Source organism: Vicugna pacos, chromosome 15 (assembly GCF_048564905.1).
Source record: "Vicugna pacos chromosome 15, VicPac4, whole genome shotgun sequence".
NCBI lineage: Eukaryota > Metazoa > Chordata > Mammalia > Artiodactyla > Camelidae > Vicugna > Vicugna pacos.
The window spans coordinates 45,543,149-45,565,063 of record NC_133001.1 but is presented as its reverse complement, the minus strand read 5'-3'; the positions used below and the strand labels follow the sequence as shown (position 1 = coordinate 45,565,063).

Here is a 21,915-nt window from a genome sequence, read left to right as displayed (position 1 = left end):
ACAGAATGTTTAATAAATCAGCCACAGATTAAATATCAAAGGGGAAAACTTCACTTACAGGCAGTTCATGCATCCTTTTGTAATGTAAACTAGCAAATCCTTCTGTTCTATTATTTTGAATTTTCATATATCATATTTTCTTATAGTAAGATGCACCTGGACCAGATGGTGATTTTATCACAGGCTTAGGCTATTTTTAAGTACCCTGAGTTCAGGACCTATGGCTTTTCTCTTCCCTGTTGCCTCCAACTCCTTGGGGACAGGGCCTCTGTGTTGTGTTGACAGTCATGTTTCCACTGGGTGTGACCTCACAAATTCTTCCCCTTAGACCCACTGCATGGAAAGTGCACACAGCTTCACAGATTCTAGTGGGGATAAACATGAAGATGAAATCCAGGGACACATGTTTCAAAGGACCTGAAGCAGCTGAAACCAATAGATACTTCGCCCCGCAAAGGGAGAATTCTCTAAAACTCTGAGAGTTCCTGAGGCTCGATTCCCAACACCTCTGTCTTCAGGGAGAATAGTGAATTTGTTCCCTGGTGGGGCTGCCTTTTTCTTGTGAACAGGACCGGCAGCCTCTGCTTTGGGGATATGGGAATAAACAATAATTCCTGAGACAGAGGCCTGGACCTGGCTGTGTTCATTCAACAGCTGATGAAAATGAGATTTGCAGCCAAAGGCTCTGCACGGTGGTCCTCTGTGTCCTACTCTGCTTCCCCCACAGCCCACGTGGACTGGGAGACTCGGGCAGCTTGAGTCCAGGCAGAGGGCAGAGAGTGTAAGGGTCTCTGTCCTGGAGCAAACAAGGCAGTCACCTGCCCCGGAGTATTTGTCCTGCCTCTGGCCCAATTCAAGGCTGTAGGATGACCCCACTAATGACACGGTCCAGGCCCCAAGTTCTCCTGAAAACTCAGAGGGAGATAAAAGTCACTGGCACCTGTGGATTCTGGAGTCAAACAGGGAACTGGCAGGCCTGTTACCTCTTTTATTCTTAAAAACAACTCGAAAAATATGTATGCAAAGAACTATGAGGATCCAATCTTCTCTCAAAAGTCTCTTGAATTTTCCCTTTAGTGAAAAAACCTGCTTCAGTGAGCAAAAGAATCCTAACACTCAAATTAAATGTTCCTACAACCACCCTCCCAATCACTTGGGTCTTCTTTTTATACTGTCTCATAGAGAAATACCCGGCCCTTCTTAAACATGGAAAAAATAAAGAGGAATTTTGGTCGCTGTGAACAATTCAACACCCAATAAATATGTATTAAGCAACTACTAAACCCATTCCTTTGACCACTGTGTTTGAAGAATCACTTTATCAACAGGGAGAGTAGAACCTGCTCTTTTAAAACGCCCAAGCAGTGTTTCCTGTCAGTTTGGGAGTCGGAACCACCCAGGAAAATTGCTAGTGGCTCCGTCTAATTAGCACTCCTGCCACCTGCAAACAGCTGGTACTAAAAAAAGGTGCTGAATTCCTGCCACTGAGAATGCCAAAAAGACACCACCGATTTCACTCTGCATCTTAGAATCCGATATTTCACTGATTTGGACAAAGAAGGGAAATACATTTTCATTTTCACTCAAAGGAAATGACTGTTAACAACATGTCGTGTTTCAGAAACTATCATACCGGGAAGAGCTCCCCAGTCCAGGGATCCCATCTCCCCTAACCTCCTGGTCACTGCCTTCTACTCCGACTGGTCTGGGCTCCTGCCTCCTCTGGAAACCTCCTCACTCTTCAGATCCAGTACGAGACTTGCCTCTTCCAGGAAGCCATCCTGACCAGCACAACTCTTACAGATAATCCCCTAGATGCTCACAACACTTAGAGCCTTTTCCCCACAACTAAGCTCCAGGTTCTGTTTCTTGGTAACAATCACTGTTACCTTAACCCTGTCAAGAACAAGAAGCAAGTACAGTAGTCTCACCTTGTCTGCAGGGAATATGTCCCAAGACCCCCAGTGGATATCTGAAATTGCAGACAGTACCAAACATTATAGGACCTGGGATTTTTTTCTACACTAACAGGCAGGTAGTATACACAGCATGGATACACTGGACAAGAGGATGATTCATGTCTTGGGCAGGATGGCACGAGATTTCATCAGGCTACTCAGAATGGCACACAATTTAAAACTTATGAATTGTTTATTTCTCAAATTTTCCATTTAATATCTTCAGACAGAGGTTGACCACAAGTAATTGAAACTGTGGATAAGGGGGAGACTCCTATCTTGTATTTGGATGCCTCAGCCCCTTTGGGGGAACAGTAGGGGTAAAAATGAGCGGAGTATGAACCACCTTGTACCTTCCCTGTATTCCTGAAAGCAAGCACCCAGCACAAGGCTGAGCGTGCAGGAGGTCCTCCGAAAATGGCTGGCTGAATGATTAGCGTGTGCCTTTGTGACACATCTACAGAACAGGGTGGCCACAGTGAAAATCCAGCAGCTGTGACTTTTTACTTCCTGCTTTAATCAACACCATGGGGTTGAAATGCAGGACACACAGTAGGTGCCAAATAGATTTTTATGGATTGATTAGCCACTGGAGGGACAGTGACTTATGTAGGATTTATTAATGCATTTGATGCCAAATGGGGATGGTTTTAGCAGAGCAAAATGTGAGCAAAACAAAACAGCAAACACAAAACTGAACCAGCAGAGAAGCTGGCTCCTGCTCTATTTATACCCACTGCGCTCCTGGAAACAGATGTCCTCTCAGACCTGAGGGTTTCTGATGAGGCGTCCACTCTTCCAAGTGACCTGTGCATTCAGTAATCAGAGATGCTTTTCCCTCTTCTACAACAGTCCTACAATCATGTCCTATGACGGATTTCCAGTCCTGGGTCCAGGACTGGCTGCCGATAAAGGCAAAATCAGCATCTACTGGGTCTTCTCCAAAGGACAAGCACTGGGTTAATGACAAAAGGAACTGCATTTGTGTGTTGAGTGTGGTGAAAAGAACAAAGGCTCTGGAACCAACTAACCAGGCTCAAATTCCAGCTCTGCCACTTACTGGCTGTGTGATTTCAGGAGATCACCTACCCTCTTTGTGGCTCAGCCTTCGGGGCTGATAACACTGATTCCACAGGTTGCCATGACCATTAATTGGGTAGTATAGGAAGAATACCTGGTACAACGCTGGGCATGTTGTAGCCATTGAGTAAATGGTTGTTTTGTTGTGGTTATTGCTACAAATAAGGAGGGAAGGCCGTCTCAGCCACAGTGGGCACTTCCAGACAGTCCAGATGTGGCTCCTCTGGTGCCTCTCGAGGTGACAGTAGTAGCCTTTCCAGCACAAAGTCCTTGCCTGATCAACTGCACAAATAATGGTTTATGCTCTGAGTAGAGAATGGATGTTCTAGAGCATTCCAGTCTACCTCCCTGGGCACCTCCAGTCCACTCCTTCACCACCCACCTGCTTGGGGCATACACATTAGTCCTGATTGCAGAGCCCAGCTCAGGGCATCTCTGTCAGGACAGAGAACTGGGTTTGGAAGCACACTTCACCAAGCTGATCATGCACTTCACGGAGCAACCTTTGACCAGGACCAGAGGAGCTCCCACGTACAACACCCAACAAATTCCATTCACCAGGGAGAGAGAGCCATGCCAACCACGGCGCATATCCCAAATACCACAAAGCAGGACGGTGAATGACCCAGAACAGATCCCTGCTACCAGCAAGGTCTATGCAGGAAGAGGGGAGATTTCGTACACAACACAAAGAAGATAAGGTGTGTGTCACCAAGACCCTGGGGGAATCGGGGCAGATGACTCGAACAGCAGCACTCCAGGAGAAAGGGAGTTTTTGTCTACACCAGAGCCGCCCGATCCTAAGTGGCAGTGTCCAAACCCAACTGCTCCTAGCTGGGCAGAGCCCCAGTGCAGAGGAAGATCTTGGCTTTAGACTCCAGAAATCCTCATTTGCATTCAGGCTTTGGGGATGAAAGATGGGTGGGGTGAGGAGAGGGCAGACAAGCCCACTGTGATTCTAATTCACACAGCTTTTCTCCTTCTCCAGACAAGCTGGCACCCCCGGTGAGCTGTTATCAAGCTCCAATCCTGAAGGCATTGCAACACACCAGAACCGGCACCCTTGACATCACCTGGGTAGATGCAGATTCAGCATGGACTCTCTTCTCTGATCATGCCAGCAGGAAAAGTGGGAGAATCCTTACACCTTCACCTAGAGATGTAGCTGAGGAAGGCTTCTTGGGAGTGCATATTTCCTTCTTTCATTTGAGAATCATTCAAAAATGATCTGAAAGACACCGAGTGCCTCAGATTGCCAGATCTTAACCTATCCCTTAACCCTGCAGACTGTAGCTGTATTACCATAATGCCTGCACCTGTACCACGTGCCTCTGTTCCTGGACAGAGCCGGGTGGATTCCCCTACGTGCTCATAGCTGGTGGATCCATGCAGATCGTTTCAGAGGACTGCTTCCGACAGCATGAATGAACACTGACTCACCTGTGCCTTTGGTCTCCTCTCTGCTTTCAGTGCTTGAGATGTTACCTGAGTCCTTTTTTAAAATCAAAAATAATCCCTCTTTCTCCTTCCTCCCACCTGCATTACCCTTCAATCACTTTTTATACACCGCGTTAAGAACTTAGCATTCAAACCACGTCTATCGCTCCCCTTCAGGTTGTTGGAGGAAACTTGGGGAGCTTTCTTGCCCCTACTCCCACCCTGCTCCCCCTTGGAGGACCATCTGTCACCCTGTCTTAAAGACACACCACTTCTCCTGGCTGACCCCACCATCAAGGGTGGATTCCTCCCTGCAGTACTTTGCTCTGTCCCTTCCCCACCCCCAGCTTCACACACAAAAACTTCTTTCGTTTTTTTCTTTTTTCAGGAAATGCAGTTACTCTAACACCAATGGGCCATCTCCCCGGTGTTCTCATTCCCTTTCACTGACAGTCCTCCCGCTACCCTCAGTAGATTATTATTATTTATTATTTATCAGCCGCAACACTGTACTCTGCTTCCCACAAGATATTAAAGAAGACACAATCCCTGCACCGAGTTTACAGCCAAGGAGAGCAGAGGCCTGGATTCAGACATCAGAGGCGTGAGCTGAGAGAAAGAGATTTACCCACGAGCCCTCCCGCTGCCCTGGCAGATGGGGGCGGGGCCTGGCAAAGCCCGCCCCGGGCTGGCTCCTCCCAGTTCAGACCAAAGAGCGAGCAGCTATGTTACCTTACCACACCCCTCCTCCCCAGTTTCTACCCCGGCCTCAGACCTCAGTAGCTCTGCCAGGGAGAACGGAGGGGGGAGGGGGAGGCTGAAACCCAACAGCCTTACATTCAGGCTGGGGGTGGGGGTGGGGTGGGGGTGGCGGGAGAAAAGTATATTTCCTCCGAAATTCAAAACCAGATGAGGGGGAGGTCTGGTAGGAGGGAGAGGTCAGGGAATAAAAAACAGATCCAGAGAATTACCAGAGAAGGGAAGACTGGTGTCGAAATGAAATGTTCTGGCAAAATGGAAAAGCCCTCAATGGGGCTGCCACGGGCCTCCAGCCAAACCTTTCCTTTTAGGGTTGAAGTTAGGGTCTGTGTAACAGCATGTGGAGACGGAGAAGTGATGGGACTAAGAAAGTCAGTGTAGACAGTGAGAGTCAGTGTGGACATGAAAGGCTGCTGTGGCCTGAGTAGGGGCTGACTAAACAGAGAGCAGTTCTGTGTATTCAAGAGAGTCAGTGTAGACAGGAAAGCCCGTGCACCTCGAGGACAGTCGAGCCCGGACAGACTAGAGAGGGTCGTCGGTGGTCAGGATTTGCAGGGCTAGCCGTGGTTCTTCAGAGATTTGAACAATTCCTGCTCCTTACCGTGGCTGGAGTGTCACAGGGAGGGCGGAAGCTGAAAGACGATTGGACTTTTCGTTCTCAAACTTTTCTGCCAGTTTCCTCAGGTGTTGAGAGAGGACAGGGAGCTCGCCTCAGTCCGGTCCCCCACAACCCTGGGCCGGCGGGGCCCAGAGGCCAGGGCCCAGGAGCCGGGGCCACGCGCCGCGCATCTGCCGGGCGCGGCCGCCGAGCGGGGCGAGCCGGGAGCCACCGCAGGGGGCGGGGGCGGCGGACAGACGGATGGACACACCCGCGAGCACTCCGCCCCGGGCCCCACGCGCGGCTGCTGGGGATCCCTCGGGCCCGGGGAGCAGCGCCGGGTGCCCGGCCGGGGGCGCCCCGCCTCCCCCACCCTCCGCCCCCGCCCACTCGGGCGCCCGTGATTGGCTCCGCCCGCCCCTGGCTGCGCGCCGAAGCCCGCCTCCCTCGCAGCTAAAGCAGACGGTACCCGGAGCGGAGCGAGCCAGAAGGGAGCATGGTCCCCGCGCCGCGGCCGCGCCAGCCCCCGCGCCGCCGCCGCCGTTCCCGCCGCCGCGGATCTAACTGCCGCTCCAGCCCCGGCCCCGGCTCCGCAGGGCCCGCCCGCAGCCCCGGCAGCCGCCGCGCCTGAGCGCAGCCCCCGCCCGGAGCCCGAGCCCCAAGCCCGGAGCCAACCCCAGCCCCGCGGCCGCCGCGGCTGCGGAGAGAGCGGGGGGGGCGATGCTGCCGGAGCCGCCGCCGCCGCCGCCGCCTCGGTGAGAGCCGCGCCGCGCCGCGCGTAGCCGCACAGGCTGACAGGCAAAAGGACTGACTTCCCTCTCCCGGGCATCCTCCCTGGGCTGCCGGGAGGCGGCGGCGGAGGAGGAGAAGGAAAGGGGGGTGAAGGCGGAGAGCAGGAACGCGAGAAGGTGGACCTGGATCCGTTTCTCCGGGCCAGGACCCGAGCGGCCCCAGCTACCGCTACCCGCCGGCGCCTTCAGCTATCCATCAGCCCTCCTGCGCCCACCCGCGACCCCAGGCTCTCTGCGCGTCGGGCCGGGGCCGGAGCGGCGCGGCCGGAGGTAAGAGCCAAGCTAGGGAGCCCAGGATGCGGCGCCGGGGACCCAGGGTTCTGGAGGCGGTGTGGGGCCCGGCTGGGTTTGGGAGCGGGGCCCGAGCACCCGGAACGCTGGGCTCGGCTCCCGCGGCGGCGGCGGCAGGAGCCTCCCGCGTCTGGACTCGCAAGGCTGCAGGAGCCCTTGCGCCTGCGCTGCTCCAAGGGGAAAAAAAAACTTCCTGCCCCCGGGTGTGTATGCACAGGGTCTGCCCTGGGCTAATGTCGCCGAGGTACGGGGTGCTGGGGACGAGTGTGACCCCCCCCCCCAGGGCCCCGGACGCTGGGCCCGACAGCATGCGTCCCTCCCCAGGCCACCTCCTCTGAGCGGCCCAGGGCCCCGGCCGGGCTGGGGGCCAGGAGGAGGCACCGGAGGGTTGGACCCTGGGGGCAGCCACGCGCCCGGCCCTTTGGGGAGGTGAGCGCCAATATGCAGCGAGAAGCCAGGTGGGGGGTTCTGTCCCCTCTGGTCCTCAGACCCCTCATTTGGGGACCGGGTCTCTTCACTCAATCCCAAGTAACTTTCAAGGTAGAGGAGCGTGAAAACCATCGGGAGGAAACCCGTACAGACCTTGCTGTGACCCTCCTTCCCTTAATACCTCATGGGTGCCAGCGTGTTTGGGGTACGGAAAGAAGAGCTTACGAGGATGGTGAAGGGGCGAGGATGTGGTGTCGAGTGGGGAGGGGTTGTTTATGTGTGGGGTAGTGTGGACAGGGAGATGTGTAATATGGGAGTGTGGACGCGCGCCCCGACTGCCGCGGGAGGTGCCCGGTGGCAGAGGGCTCACGTCCGGGTCTCTGTGGCCTGGAGCGGGCCGAGAGCTCGAGGGTTATCTGCGGTCGCGGAGCGGGTGCAGGCGCTGGGCAGTGCCGGCCCCGAGCCCCGAGGGAGGGGCGCGCTTGCCCGGGGTCGGGAGAGCAGAGTCGAGAGCAGGGGTAGGTCCGAGGCAGGTCCGGTCTGCGTTGGCCCGGGAATGCGGGGATGCGCTGCCTGCCTGCAGCCAACGGTGACGGGGCTAAAGCGCGAGTCTCGGTTGCCTGGGTCCTCCAGATGAGAAGCTGGTTGTCTTTCCTGCACTCTGGAACCCAACAGCATACACGGTCAGTTGGCGGGTCCTCCTGCGGGTCCCTAGGGATGCTGACGGGTGAGGAGCCGCCGCCTTTGCCATTCTTGCCGCTCTGCAAACGCTCTCCTCCCTCCCTACGGTGCTTGCGCCGCGGCGCGCCCGGGGCGAATCGTGGACGCAGGTATTTATGTAGCATTAGGCGAGACCTCGGCGCTGGAGGGACCGGACCGCTAAGGATGCCGAGCTGCTGCTGCCCGCGAAACTTCCACCTCGTCAGCTTAGGGACGGTCAGGCTCCACTGCTGCAGGCTCCAGCCTCTCACCAGCCGAGCTATGCTGGGATTCGGACTCCTCTTGCAGTGACTGATCTGTCCTGGTTACAGCTGTATTTACCCTAATTTCAGTCGGTTTAAAGTTGTCTCTCTAGTCGCTACAGCGTTCCTTTTCTTGCCATGTGGTCTTATTTCTCACCCGGCCCTGGAAGGGCAAATTTAAGGAATTTTCAGTTTAGGATGAATGACAGCAGATTTAATTAGCCCACCTCATTTGTTAATGTTTTTAAAAATTATATTGGGGACTGTAGAACTACTTTTTCACTCTTTGGGGAAGGATGTGTGGGGATAAACAACTTTATAAATTGTTTATCCCTACTCTTGACCAAAACATTATCAGATAATACACAGGTGAATCCTTTAAAGGCTGGTTGATAAGCGTGTATTTGTGTAGTCACATATTCTAGGCATTTATACAAGAATGGAGCTGAGTGCCACTGGTGATTATAGTCTGCGTCCCAAACATTGTTCTGAGTGCACCTGGTTTATCATCCTGCTATAAATCAGGGAATAACTGGCATATGTGCCCTTAAACTCTATATGAATTTAATGTCATTTAAATTAATTTGTCAGCTGATGCATTTAACCAATTTTAATAACTTTTCTGCAGAAGCATCTTATAAACCGTATTTGTCCATGATTAAGAAAAACGTTTTCTTCTGTTCAGTCTCTCCATTTCTAGCACACTTAACAGAAATTTATAGGTCTCCAACTTTCATTTGCAAGCAACAATCCAAACGAAATACCTAGAGTTGTACTGAAATAAAATATCCTATGGTAGCCATGGTAACAAATAGATTAAGGGTTATTGGTTTTCATCTGTATGTGATGGGAGGGAGGAATCTAGTGTTGTGTCTTTTTAATTATGCTTCTAATGAGTGGTGGTCATACTTCAGGTACTCAGTGTGGGAGATAAGCGAGACCGAGAATTCAGTTTCGTGAGAGGTTTACTGGAACAAAGACTAGTAGAGCCCAGGAGAATGACTTCTGCTAACTGCAGCTCCTCATATCCAGGAAGCGAATGTATAAAACCGTTTTTGTTTTTCAAGTAGATGAGAATCGAGTTAGTCCCTTTAAGATTAAAATTTTATTATGTTTATAAGCTCTCACCAAAGGAACCTTTAAATCTAGCCCCTGTTTTCTAGGAATAAACATGTTAGAAGTGTGGATATTGGTGTGGATTGAGTATCACAGTTGTTATCAACACCTGTCAGTCTAAGTGAGGCATATGATTAGTCTATTCAAATCTTGCCTGTTTCAATATTCATGCATTTCCATGGTGATCCATTCCATTTTTGTTTACTTAGTCAACCTTATAAATCTTTGGCATCAATTTCAGTTGTACCATCTTTGTTTCTTTCATTTATCAATTGATTTGGCTGTAAATCATTCCCAGGTTGAAGGGTTTCTTTCTTTTTTTTTTTTTCCTTGCTAGTTCCCAAAAGTTTATATAGTATTCCTGGTTACACACAGATATAAAAGGGTTAAACTTTTTAATTCAAATAACACCACTGATGCTAATGTAGTTTTTTAGTATCTTATGTGATGTGTGTGTGTACATGGGTTTGGTTTTGTTTGTTTGTTTTTTTCCCTTCTTCTAGCAGGCTTATCCTAAAGCTTTCTCTCTTTATGGCCTGGAGATGTCAATCCAATCCAGCCAAATTGACTAAAGGCTTTCCTTTCTTCCTTCCTTTTCTTCTTTCATTCCTTCCTTCCTTCCTTCATTTTTCCCCCTACCCTGTTGTGGTTCAAGGATTCTTTATGTCTTCAGCTATATCTGGCTCAAACAGACTTCAGGACTTTGCATATTATAATAGGCTTGTCCTTCTATTAGGATCTTTTCTCTTCCAATAGTAGACAAAGACAGAAGGTTCTGGAGCATCCGAGGATTTTTCCAAGTACAATATACATTTCGTGGCAGCATATAGTGTCTCTAGGATCATTGTAACCTTGTAAGTTCACTGAACAGGCAGTTTTGCTTAAACGCAAGTGATGATTTTGCTCACCCGCTTTCAACTTTGCTTTCTAATGATGCAGTCCCATGCTAATCGCACCCGGTATATTTCAGAAATATCAAGGCGAGCATTAGCACACTACTGACTTATTACGATCAGGCGAAGTAATTGGAGCACTTAAGTTCAAAGTCAGATGGAGAAACGGAATTATAACCAATCTTGTGATTCTATAATCGGTCAACTAAGTGATTACTTGAGGGTAGGGGGAGGAATAAACATCACGAACAAGAAATCCAGCCTTTGGTTGCGGTAGGTGAGGATAAACCAAGGGAGAAACCACATAGGATGACTGGAGGATAAGAAAGTTCTTTGTGGACAGATAAATCACATGTAGACCCAAATGATTAGAAACCAGAAGAATGTAGTTTGTGCAGAAGATGATCATTTATTACTCAGGAAATCAGGATGTCATCTCCTAATATGCAAAAAAAAAATGATCTTAATCGTTTTGGTTAAGAAAAAAAAGTGTGTCGGAATTCTTTACCTGCCTGTTGGATCAAAAAATGCTGAGATCAGGATCACACTGAAAGCAAACTCTGGTTCTTCCTACCACAGCTACCCACTTGCTTTCCCAAAGTCCTAAGTCAGAAAGGTAGTCTCCTCTTTCTTTAAGGAAATCACTGGAAAACACGGAAATTGACACTGCAGAAAAAAAAAAAAAAAGATGAGGTAGGGTGATCCTTGGAAGTAGCAGCACAGTTACTGGTGAAATGAACTTTATTGTCTTGGGACATATCCACCTTTAAAGTGGGAAAGGGAAGATTTATCATTTCCCATGAGAGAGGATATCTGCATGAAATTCACACGGTTTAAATTTTTGACTCTGCAGCAGCTGATGGTGATTCAAAAGCCAGAAAAGGAACATTGTTGTGGTCAGAGATCAGATATGGGCCAACAGATCAGCTCCCCAAACATTTCAAGGCTTCCATTAGCTCCACAACTGTCAATTTTTATAATTATTTTATGGAGTTTTGAAATTTTTAAATCATTGACTCTTTTAAGGATGTGTGTGTACATAAATATAAATACATATATACACATACATACATACAAATATGTTATATATAATATATGTGTATATACATATATACAAATATGTATTCTGCCACTTTTCTTTCTTTTTTTAAAATTGTGGTAAAAGGAAGCGCATAACATAAAATTTACCATCCTTACTATTTTTATGTGTATGGTTCAGGAATGTTAATATTTTATTGTTGTACAATGGAGACCCAGAACTTTTTTATCATGCAAAAATGAAACTCTATACCCATTAAACATCACACATCCATTTCCCCCACCCCCATCCCCGGCACCTACCATTATACTTTCTGTTTCTTTAAATTTGACTACTTCAGATACCTCATATAAGTGAAATCCTACAGTACATGTCTATGAACATGGGTGAGCAAATATGATTCAGGATCCAGCTTTCAGTTGTTTTGGAGATATACCCAGAAGAGGGATTGCTGGATTCTTCCACTTTTTCCACCAATGTGTTACATTGATGCTATGTGTAAGAGACATGGTAAAAGTGCAGTCAACAGAATCCAGTCAGATAAAGAATGCAGTGAATGTGACCGACATTTGTTTTTTCCTTTTCTGTGTATGCATTCCCTTACAAGTCTCTCCAGTCTCTTACATTTTGCTTTTAGGACTTGCCTGAGTTGCAGAGATATGGCAGAGTGGGAAAAGGCGTGGGTTTAGTTATCAGAGTTGAAGTCCAGTCCCTGGTGCCAACTAGCTGTTGACCTTGAAAAGATCCTCGATCTCAGTAAAACTCCATTTTCTTTTATGAAAATAGAGGGAGTAATCGTGGCCAAGATAACTTTGGTAAAACCTGCATGACAGTGTCTGGCCTAGACAAGTGCTCTAGAAAGAAGAGCTTCGGTGAAGTAGCCGATTTAGAAAAGGCAGCAGAATAGCAACCCCTGGAGATTTCAGAACCATAGACACCTACCCTGTTAAATTTGATCATAAACGTTTCCTTGATATGCCAGGGTATATATAAATATATCATATTCTTTGAGTCTCATTATCAGGACTTATTCTAAAAAGCATAAGAGATTTGCATCACAATTACAATAGTTAAAAATATCCTTGAGTGGATTTGATATATGAACTTTTAATTCCATTTTTAGTATCATAATTTTAGTGTTGATGTGGATTTTAGAGGTCAGCTAATCTACCTATTATTCAATCACCAAACCTGTATCAAGCCCCAATAATATAATAATAATAGGTTACAGTTATGGCTGCCCACTATATTCTAGTACTTTACATGTATTATCTCTAATCCTCATATCAGCGCTGCGAGGTAGGGATTATCCACATTTTACAAATGAAGATGAGGCTCAGAAAGGTAATCAACTGGCCCAAGGCCACAGATCTAGCCACATTGTACATCTAGGCATAAACCCAGATTCTTCAGCTACCAATCTGTCTTATCTTTTCTTTTCCGTGTGTGTGTGTGTCTGTGTGCGTATGTGATAATCCAGACTGGGTCTCAATGCATTTGTACCACTTCACGCTGCCCATTATGTGCCAGGTACCGCGTTGTCTCTGCTAATTAACATTTTAAATAAAATAATTCTATTAGCAGAAATGTGAGCTTAAATAGGAATAATCACTGGGTCGGAACAACATTCCTAGCACTTTTGGATTTGCCACCTGCTTCCATTTACTCTGATTCCTGGGAGGCTAACGAGGAAAACTTTAAGGTGCTTAGAATAGCACCTGTTTCCACGTTGAGCCAGTGTAATAAATAAATAGCAAATTGAAGGGTACAGAAATGTAGAAAGGACCAAGGATACTTCCAGGACCACTAAAGACTGATCTGGCCGTGTTCACTTGTGAGTGCCAGTGCCTAGCACAAAACTTGATAGTAAAAATGTTTGCCTGGATAAATCTGTGCCCAGAGAAGGTGTCAGGTAATAGACATCAAAGCCTGCTTTTTGGATTTCCCTTTCACTCAGTAGTGGGTAGCTATCTCTTCATGGCTTTTCATTGTGTGGAATTTTAGGTGCTATGTTTGGGCGTATATTTATTAAATACGTTTGTTGATGAATTCTAACTAATCTAAGTGGAGTCTTCTAGGATTTATGACTTGAGACTTTGAAGACTAATTTTCTTGGAGCTTCTTCATTCCGGTAATAACTTGAATTTATTTGGCACTTTTGAGAGTCGACACAAATGTCTGTCTTAGCCCGTCCTTCACATCACACTTACTTGTGAGGTGTTGTCCTGACTTAGATTTTTAATTTGTGGAATTTCATAAAAGCTTTTTTTTTAAGGAAATAAAAGCCCCTCTCAATCACAGAGAACACTATGATGGGGCAGTAACACTGTATTTTCCAACTTCTGTTCTAGTTTTATTCTCTAGTTTTATTCTTGTTTTGTTTTGCATTTTGTTTTTTTGTTTTGTTTTGTTTCGTCTTTGGAGTTGGGCAAAGTGAACAGAACCTGGGGCAGACACCACAAAGATGTGTTTGCTCCCTGTTTTAACTTTTGCCACCCCTCTCAGGCAAGGAATGTCTCCTCCAGTTTGGAATTCACTGTGAGAAAGGCATGGTTACGGTGCCTGTGATCAAACTTGTAAGTGAGCGCTTGCACAGGGGAAGATGGTGGGTAAGGGGGAGGCTGCAGGGGCCCTGGGTTGGCCGAGCTGCTCCTGGGTGCCTGCCAGCTCCACACCTCCCCCTTCTATCCTCAAGGTAAAATCAGGATCAGGCGGGAGGCTTTCTTTTTCTTTAGGGGTCCCTGCAAAGCTCTTAGGAGCAGTGTCAGGGTGGGGACGATGAGGCATGAGAAGAGAGGGGGACTCTCTCTGTCTTGTGAAAAGCAAAAAAAAAAGCTCTTCAAAGGCGAGGCCGCATTAGAGACCTAACAGTTGCCAGATCATCCCTGTTTTCCTTTTGGATATTTAGCAAATTGAGAAGTGGCAGGGAAAGGCAAAATGTGAATTAAAAAAAAAAAAACAAAAGTCAAAAACCTCACCTTTCTCTTTTACCTTCTCTTTTCAAATTTCCAGCTTTAAGCATTTGCTTTCGGATCAAAACCAAAGCTGAACTCAGCCTCCTGAGGAACTTTAATGATATAAATTCATCTCCTGGAGCTTCTAAATGAGTACAGACTCAGTAACCGTTTCCTGAGCAGGTCTAGCGGAGAGAACCGCTCCCTTCGTGTGGCATCTCATTTGTTGCTCTCCTTGGGACATGGGTAATGTCATTCCCATTTTGCAGATGAGTTCTAGAGAGACAGAGCATTTGCCTGAGGTCAGGTCAGGGGTGGCTGGAGGGGTTTAAGGAGTGCACAAGCCTGGCCTCCAGACAACTGCCAACCTATGAAGAAAGAAGAGAGCCAGTGTTCCCTTTCATATGGAATATAAATTGCTTTATTCAAATAACAGAATAGACACGCACTTAGCCACCTTGCTCACTGACTACGACAGTTGACATAATAAATTGAGGTCCAACTAATTTTATTTGGAGGCTTGAAATAAACTCAGAGAAACCAAAACCCCGCTGGTACAATTTCAAACACCATCACACTTAAACTCACTGCCATCCTTGTTTGTAAACTGAACAAAAGTTCAATTCTGAGTTTATCTTGAAGGCTTAGGTCTAACTGACTACTTCTCTTTGTGGTCAGAAGGCTTCTTAGGGTTCCCTGACTTAAATGTATGAGAATTGAATATTTGAGGATTAAGTGGTTCCTCTTTACAGTGCTTAGAACAGTACCAGGCATATCGTTAACTACTGTCTACGTATAAGGGTAGGTTGTACTCTGTTTCATATCACACGAACAAGTGGTTGTTTCTGGATTCATTTTGGAAATCACAGTCTCCTTGAAGGTAAGGACCAGCTTTGTCTTTGAGCCTTGGACCTGGTACATGTTGAGTACTCACTGAGACATGGCCCTGAGCAGGAGAGCTCCCATCCTGACTCAGAAGCCCATGGCATGTGGAGAGCAAGTGAAGTAAGACCAACAAGTGGTCCAGTCCAGGAGTTTCCTGGGAAGTTCTGAAAGATAGAGCACAGGGGAAGAACACAATCATGAATGCTGCCGCGGACCCCTTCGTGATCCTGCCCAGCCACCTAGGTTGGATGCTGCTGCCACTGACCAGGCTGCCCAGTCCAATAGCAAATGATGCTCCTCTAAGCTTGGTCCTCAGATTGGTGCCAGGCCACAGATTGGTTATCAGTCTGTGACAAGAGCAATTGAGAATAAGCATTTAGAAACTTCTGTTGGATTTGGTACTGCCTTGACTGCCAAGAGCGTGATCCCTGGGCTTTGCTCATTGAAGAAGGTGTGCACTAGGTTGGGGCCACATCACCCTCCCACGTCACTTGCTGATAAAGCAGCATGTGATGTGAGCTGTGCTCTAGCCGTGCATGGTAGGACCACGCTTTGATTCCTAACAGATTGGAGATACAAATAAAACCCTCAAACCTGGTCTTTAAGCACACAGAAGGGTAGAGTGCCGCGTGGGAGCCGAGATGCAGTTGTCTTGCCGGAGCACATGCAGTGATTTTCTAAAGCTCCGATCTAGAATCTCTCATCAGCGAGGCCAGGCTTGTCACCTTTGGGGCAACAAGCGGATTGAACTTTGGCCAGTCCAGCAGTGTTCACTGCAGCAGGGGCCGCTGCCTGGTTTGTTCTGTCCCGTCCAGAAAACAATTGCCATGTTGGGTGAGCTGTGATGGGGGGGCCTTCTCTGTGTTTATGTGCATCCCCAGTCATCTCCCTGAAGCTGAGTCTGAGCTTCCGGTCTTAGTGCAGGAACCTCAGACCCACGTTCGTATGAGGCCATCTTGTTGCAGTGCTGCTGTTTTGACTTCTCGAGCTAAGCGTGTGTTCTTTTGCCACTAAATTAGCTGATTTGTTTGGGGTAGTTTATTTTGCCACTCAGTAGCTTATTTGTTGGATCTAAAGAAATATAAGCTGAACATGCTCTGATTCTGGCTTTCCAAACCAAAAGCAAGGGCCACAGAATTTGGGAAGCATAAGTGGCACGTTTGGAAGCCGGGTTAGTGAGACCTGGAGGCTGTGTACCGTGTGTGTGCCGGGCTGCTCCGGCCAGCGTAGAGCCTGCGAGAAGTGGAGTGCTGTAATCTATTCGGTTCATGCTGTTCCAACCAGCTTTAATCATCACAACTTGAATAATATTCAAACTGTGAAAGGAACATATTTCTTGCTGAAACCTAGGTATGCCAAGTAGAAGCTCTGAAGCTTCTCAACCTACCGATCTATGGCAACACATTGCAAAAAAGAAAAAAAAAAAAGGAGCACCTGGATTGCTTCATGCATCGTGGGGAAGCTGCCTTTTTCCACAATCAAATGGCACTAAGATCTAAAATTTCCTCTTTTCCCCCCAAGGAGAAAAATGATTTTTATGGAAACCAGGCTTCATGGAAGTCATTTTTTTCCCCTCCATGAAGTCACCACCTCTCTTGTAACTGAAGGGACATTTTTCCGCTGGCACTGGGTATCTAACAGGGTCTGCTCTGGCACCCCTGGGGGAGAGGTCTGGCAGTGCAGGGGCTGTCTGGAGGGAGGGGATATGGGTTGTGTGACCTGTGAGACATCAGTGACTGGTGCCTGGGACATAAGGGGAAGGTCACAGGCTGCAATAGAGAGACTAAGAGGAAAACAGCTCAGGCTACCACATGGCTGAGATAAAGCCACACAACCCGTCATCCTGCAGCAAGGACTCCAGCCCTGGTTTCCAGGTGGGGCTGTGATGACAGCCCCTGCCTCTCCCCACTCTCCGTCCCTCACATCCCCCAGTGAAGAGGGCATGCCAGAGCCACCGCCCTGGGCAGGTTCCCCCCTAGGAATGTAAAGCTTCTCTCCTAGATTCTGCAGAAACCAGAAAAAGCCATCTTTGTTGATGAGGACTCCTGGGGAGGCTGCAGGGGTGGGGTGGGCACTCACTGAACTGTGAAGTCACAGCTTAAGAGCAGGAACTGTCAGCTGTTTTTATTCCAGGTGTGCCTCTCAGGATGTCTGGCCTCCACAGACATTCTTTGGTATCTGATATAGGCACCTAGGCCAGGTGTAGTCTCCCTTGGTCCTAGGGAAAGGAGGAGGCAGTTGGCTGTCTGACTCTTGGCTCCCATGCTCCATGTGACCAGGGGTCCACTGGGGTTAAGGATGGGGACATGAGATCAATATCTAGGGACTGAGCTTGTAACAGTGGGGAGGACAAAACAAAGTTACAATTAGAACTTGTTTACTTTCAGCCCAACAACAAACAGACAGCTCGATTAAAAACATGGGCAAAGGACTTGAGCAGATATTTCTCTGAAGAACATATAGCAGTAGCCAACAAGCACATGAAAAGATGCTCAACATCACTAATCATTAGGATAATGCAAATTAAAACCGTCGTGAGACACCACTTCACATTCGTTAGGATGACTGTTACTTAAAAAGAAAAGAAAAAGTGTTGGTGAAGATGTGGAGAAATTGGAACCCTTATGCGCTGCTCTCATGGCAATATAAAATGATCTGACCACCAAGGAAAACAGTATGGAGGTTCCTCAAAAATTAAACATGCAATTATCATATAATCATCTAATTCTGCTTCTGGGTATATACCCAAAAGAAGTGAAAACAAGGACACAAGGACTCAAATAGGTATTTATACACCCACGTTCGCAGCAGCATTATTCACAAAAGGCAAAAGGTGGAAGCAACCCAAGTATTCATCAATGGGTGATGGATAAATAAAATATGTTATGTACATACAATGGAATATTACTCAGCCTTAAAAAGAAAGGAAGTTCTGACACATACTAGAGCAGGAAGGAACTTTGAAGGCATTATGCCAAGTGAAATAAGCCAGTCATAAAAGGACAAACATTGTGGGATTCCACACATATGAGGTACCTAGAATAGCCAAATTTATAGAGACAGAAAGTAGAATGGTGCTTTCCAGGGGCTGGGAGAGAGGGGAATGGGAAGTCCTCGTTCAGTGGGTACAGTTTTAGTGGAGGAAGGTGAAAAAGTTCTGGAAATGGATGGTAGTAATGTTTATACAACAATGTGAATGTACTTAATGCTACTGAACAGTACACTTAACTGATTAAAATGGTATATTTTATGTTAATATTTTTACCACAATAAAAAAAATAGACTTCTAAGCATATTCCAAACTGGTTCTCCTAATAAATTCTTTCAACAATTTGCTTAGAGGGAAAAAGTCATTTACTAACAGTTCAACAATCTGAGCATTTGCTGTGTATCTTGCCCTGTGCTGGGCATTGTATTTATTTATTTTATTTGAGGGATAATAGCTGAGGCAGTACAGAAAAAATAAAATAAAAATAAAATCCACAGATCTGAAGTGTTTAGTTCACTGAGTTGCGATAACTATATACACCTGTGTAGCCACCATCCAAAACAAGATGTAAAACATTTTCATCACCCCCAGAAAGTTCCTGTGTGCCTCCTCCAAGCAATCCTGCTTCTTTCCCCAACCATTTTCTGCTATCAGTCACCATAGATGAGCTTTGCCTGCTGTTGGCTTTCTTATGAACAGGAACATGTGGTGTGTACTCTGGTGCCCAGCTGCACCGTTTTTCCACACTGACACGTATCCCAGTAGTTTGTTCTTTATTGCTAAGTAGTATTCCGTGGCACATGCCACAGTTTGTGTGTCCACTTTCCTGTGGACGGACATTGAGCAGTGCAGTGTTTGAGGACAGCCAGCAGCGAGGGAGGATGTTGACTGGTTAACTGGCAGTGTCCCCACAGGTTGGAGCTGTCATTTAAGCTCTCCGTGCTGGGGGTTTTCCTTCTGGACAGGCAGCTTACCCAGAGTTGAATGGTCTCCAGGTCACGGGGTCATGGCCATGGCGTTTGGGTGATTTACACTAAAAGTATGGCATCCAGGGAGCCAGATGCTCGTGCTGCTCCTAGACAGATTTCTCCCCTGAAGGCACATCACACGGGAAGCTGAGTGTCTATCAGGAGGCTGCTTGGTGACTCTGCGCTGGGGACAGGCGGGTGGATGGTCTTAAAGGTCAATGCCCTTAAGCCATGACTGCACCGCCCCAGCTCAGGCAGCCACCCGCAGAACTGACCAGATACCAGGGGGTAGGACCAGGGTGGCCTGTCCCCGGCTCGGCCCCTTCCTCTCTGGCTTGGAGTCTCAGGGCTGGTTGATGGGTTCTTTCTGTAGCCACGTGAATGCCTTTAGTCTGAGACAGCAGCGTGACAGCTGCCTTTACAGTGACCTTGCCCTCTCTGTTGTGACCCATTCTCTGGTGAGTCTGCAGTCTGACTCTGAGGTCAGCGTCCCCCACTTCCACATTTCCGGGCAGCATCTCATTTCCTGAAGCAGCGAGGCCTTGTGCTCACGAGCCACAGCCTTCACTGCCAGGTAGGTATGGACTCAGCATCCTCGCAAGGCCACCTACACATGGCATAATCTAGGCAAGTTACTTCATCTCTTGGAACATAGCCACCTCATATAATGGCACTAATAATAGCTTTACTGCCCTATGTACTGCCTGTAACAGGCCTGTAAGGGGGTGGGGTGGGGGTGGGAGGGCAGTTCTTGCCTTCCAGGAATGCAGACAAAGTTCATCTGCATGAAAGCTGAATTCAGTTGTCTCCCTGAGGTCCACATTCCTGGGCGCTGCCTCATCGCACGATGTAGACAATACGGGAGGAGAGTGTGTGGGTGGACGCTGAAACTGCTCTACAGGGGAGAGCTGGGAAGACAGGGGTGGCTGATGAGGGCGGGCTGTCGTCACTGGGAAGCCCCAGGAACCAGGGCATTTGGAGACCCTCCCAGAGCAGGGGTCTTGATGATGGTCACCCTCCCTCCATTCAGGTGCCTCCCTCTGTTCACCGCTGACCCCCGTCCCAAGTCCACCAGCTCACCAGCTCACCAGCTCAATACAACTAACAGATCTACTCTCTCCTGCGAGAGCTAAGCTTAGAAGACCAGCTGGGGTTTGCACGGTGATTTCTAAAGGAGGCATTACACTGAATTCACCTCTGAGAGATGTCGATGGCTTAGCTAGAGGTGCATGAGCGCCAGAACTGTGTGGTTGGCTCCCTGGCCAGAGCCTGCAGTGTTGATGCTCAGAGGATGGGGGAATGGAGTGTGGAGCCCATCTCAGCGAGTCAGGACATGGCTGGAGAGTAGGAAGGTGCATTGGTGACAGAGGGACCGTCACCTGGCTCCAAGGAGCCACACTCTCTGGCCAGGCGGAGGCCACCCTTGGTTCTCCTCTCCCCTCTTCCATCTCTTGAAAACTTTCACATCTCTCTGCTCAGTTTAGATCCTACCTGTCATTCACGCCTTTCTCCAGGAGGAGCCCATAACCATGTTCTCCATGTAACCACTTCTTAGGGGTCCCCAGCAGACCATGTGCTCCTGGGGGAATTTTGATCATCCCATCTTTTGTTTATATTCCTTTGTTGATTTTCGTCTAAAAGCCCAGGCCCCTGCTAGGCGCATGTCACAGTTTGATCGAGCGAGGCCCAGAGAAGGCGAATGCCATCTAAGACGTGCCAGTGAGAAGCAGGACCCCAAATCCTAGATCATGGAAGCAGCATCACGAGCTGGAGAGATGGCAGCGGAGGGTCCAGATGCTCCCAGGGATCCTCTCCCATGACCGGTACTGTTTCAAGCTGTGCTGGGTGGAAAGGTGCAAAGCCTGGGGAATTTTCTCTCTGTGTGTTGGTTATTGTCACATGGAAGCAGGGATGATGATTCCTGAAATGTGTGACTAGATAAGGAATCCCTTCACCAAGGTGTAAAATAACTGTGCATCCAAACTGTGCATAACTAAGCCACAAAGAAAGGGCTTTGCTCCGTTTCTCCTGCACATCACACATAAATCTTCCTAGGGCACTAAACCTGTGTGCTCATCTGACATCCTTGGGGCCTGGGGTCATCGGTGAAAGTCCAGCCTGTATCAGCTCCCAGGTGTTACCTGTGCACCACACCCCCATCCTCTTTCTTCTCCCCCATCCAGGTTTGTGTCATCCCTCTGCCCAGCTGTGAACCACACAGCCCGGTTTGCCTCGAGGAAACTCTGTCCTCGGAGTATGTGTTTGGGTGCTGGAGAAGGGGTGGCAAAAAGGTGCATGAAAAGCATTCCCTGCCTTTCTTCTGATCAGGAGACTATAAGGAAAAATACAAAACACTTCTTTGGAGATTTTGAAAATAAAATTTCTTTATATATATATATTTTTTAATTGAAATATAGCTAGTTTACAATGTTGCATCAATTTCTGGCATACAGCATAATGTTTCGGTCATACATGTACATATATATTTCTTTTCATATTCTTTTTCATAATAGGTTAGAAGATACTGAATATAGTTCCCTGTGCTATACAGTATAAACTTACTGTTTATCTATTTTATATATAGTAGTATCTGCAAATCTCGAACTCCCATTTTATCCCTTCCCACCCCCTTTCTCCTCTGGTAGCCATGAGTTTGTTTCCTATGTCTGTGAGTCTGTTTCTGGAAAACAAAATTTCTAAACTGACTTTATCATGAGTTTGTTTATTTGAGAGAATCGTTTTGGAAAGTTGCTTAATGAAAAGAAA

General features: G+C 47.7%; 1 protein-coding gene across 7 annotated transcripts in view; it reads left to right on the top strand.

Annotated features, from left to right (window-relative positions):
* Positions 1–6,315: 6,315 nt before the first annotated feature.
* The window catches only part of KLHL29 (kelch like family member 29), a 295,708-nt gene continuing 280,108 nt past the window's right edge, over positions 6,316–21,915 (top strand). For 3 of the 7 annotated variants that reach the window (XM_072938142.1, XM_072938146.1, XM_072938148.1), the window contains exon 1: positions 6,774–6,893. The gene's annotated coding sequence lies outside the window, so the exon portion shown is untranslated. Of the gene's footprint in view, positions 6,894–20,790; positions 20,973–21,915 lie in introns of those variants that run through there. The other 4 variants (XM_031684807.2, XM_072938147.1, XM_072938143.1 and 1 more) reach the window with 4 other exon arrangements.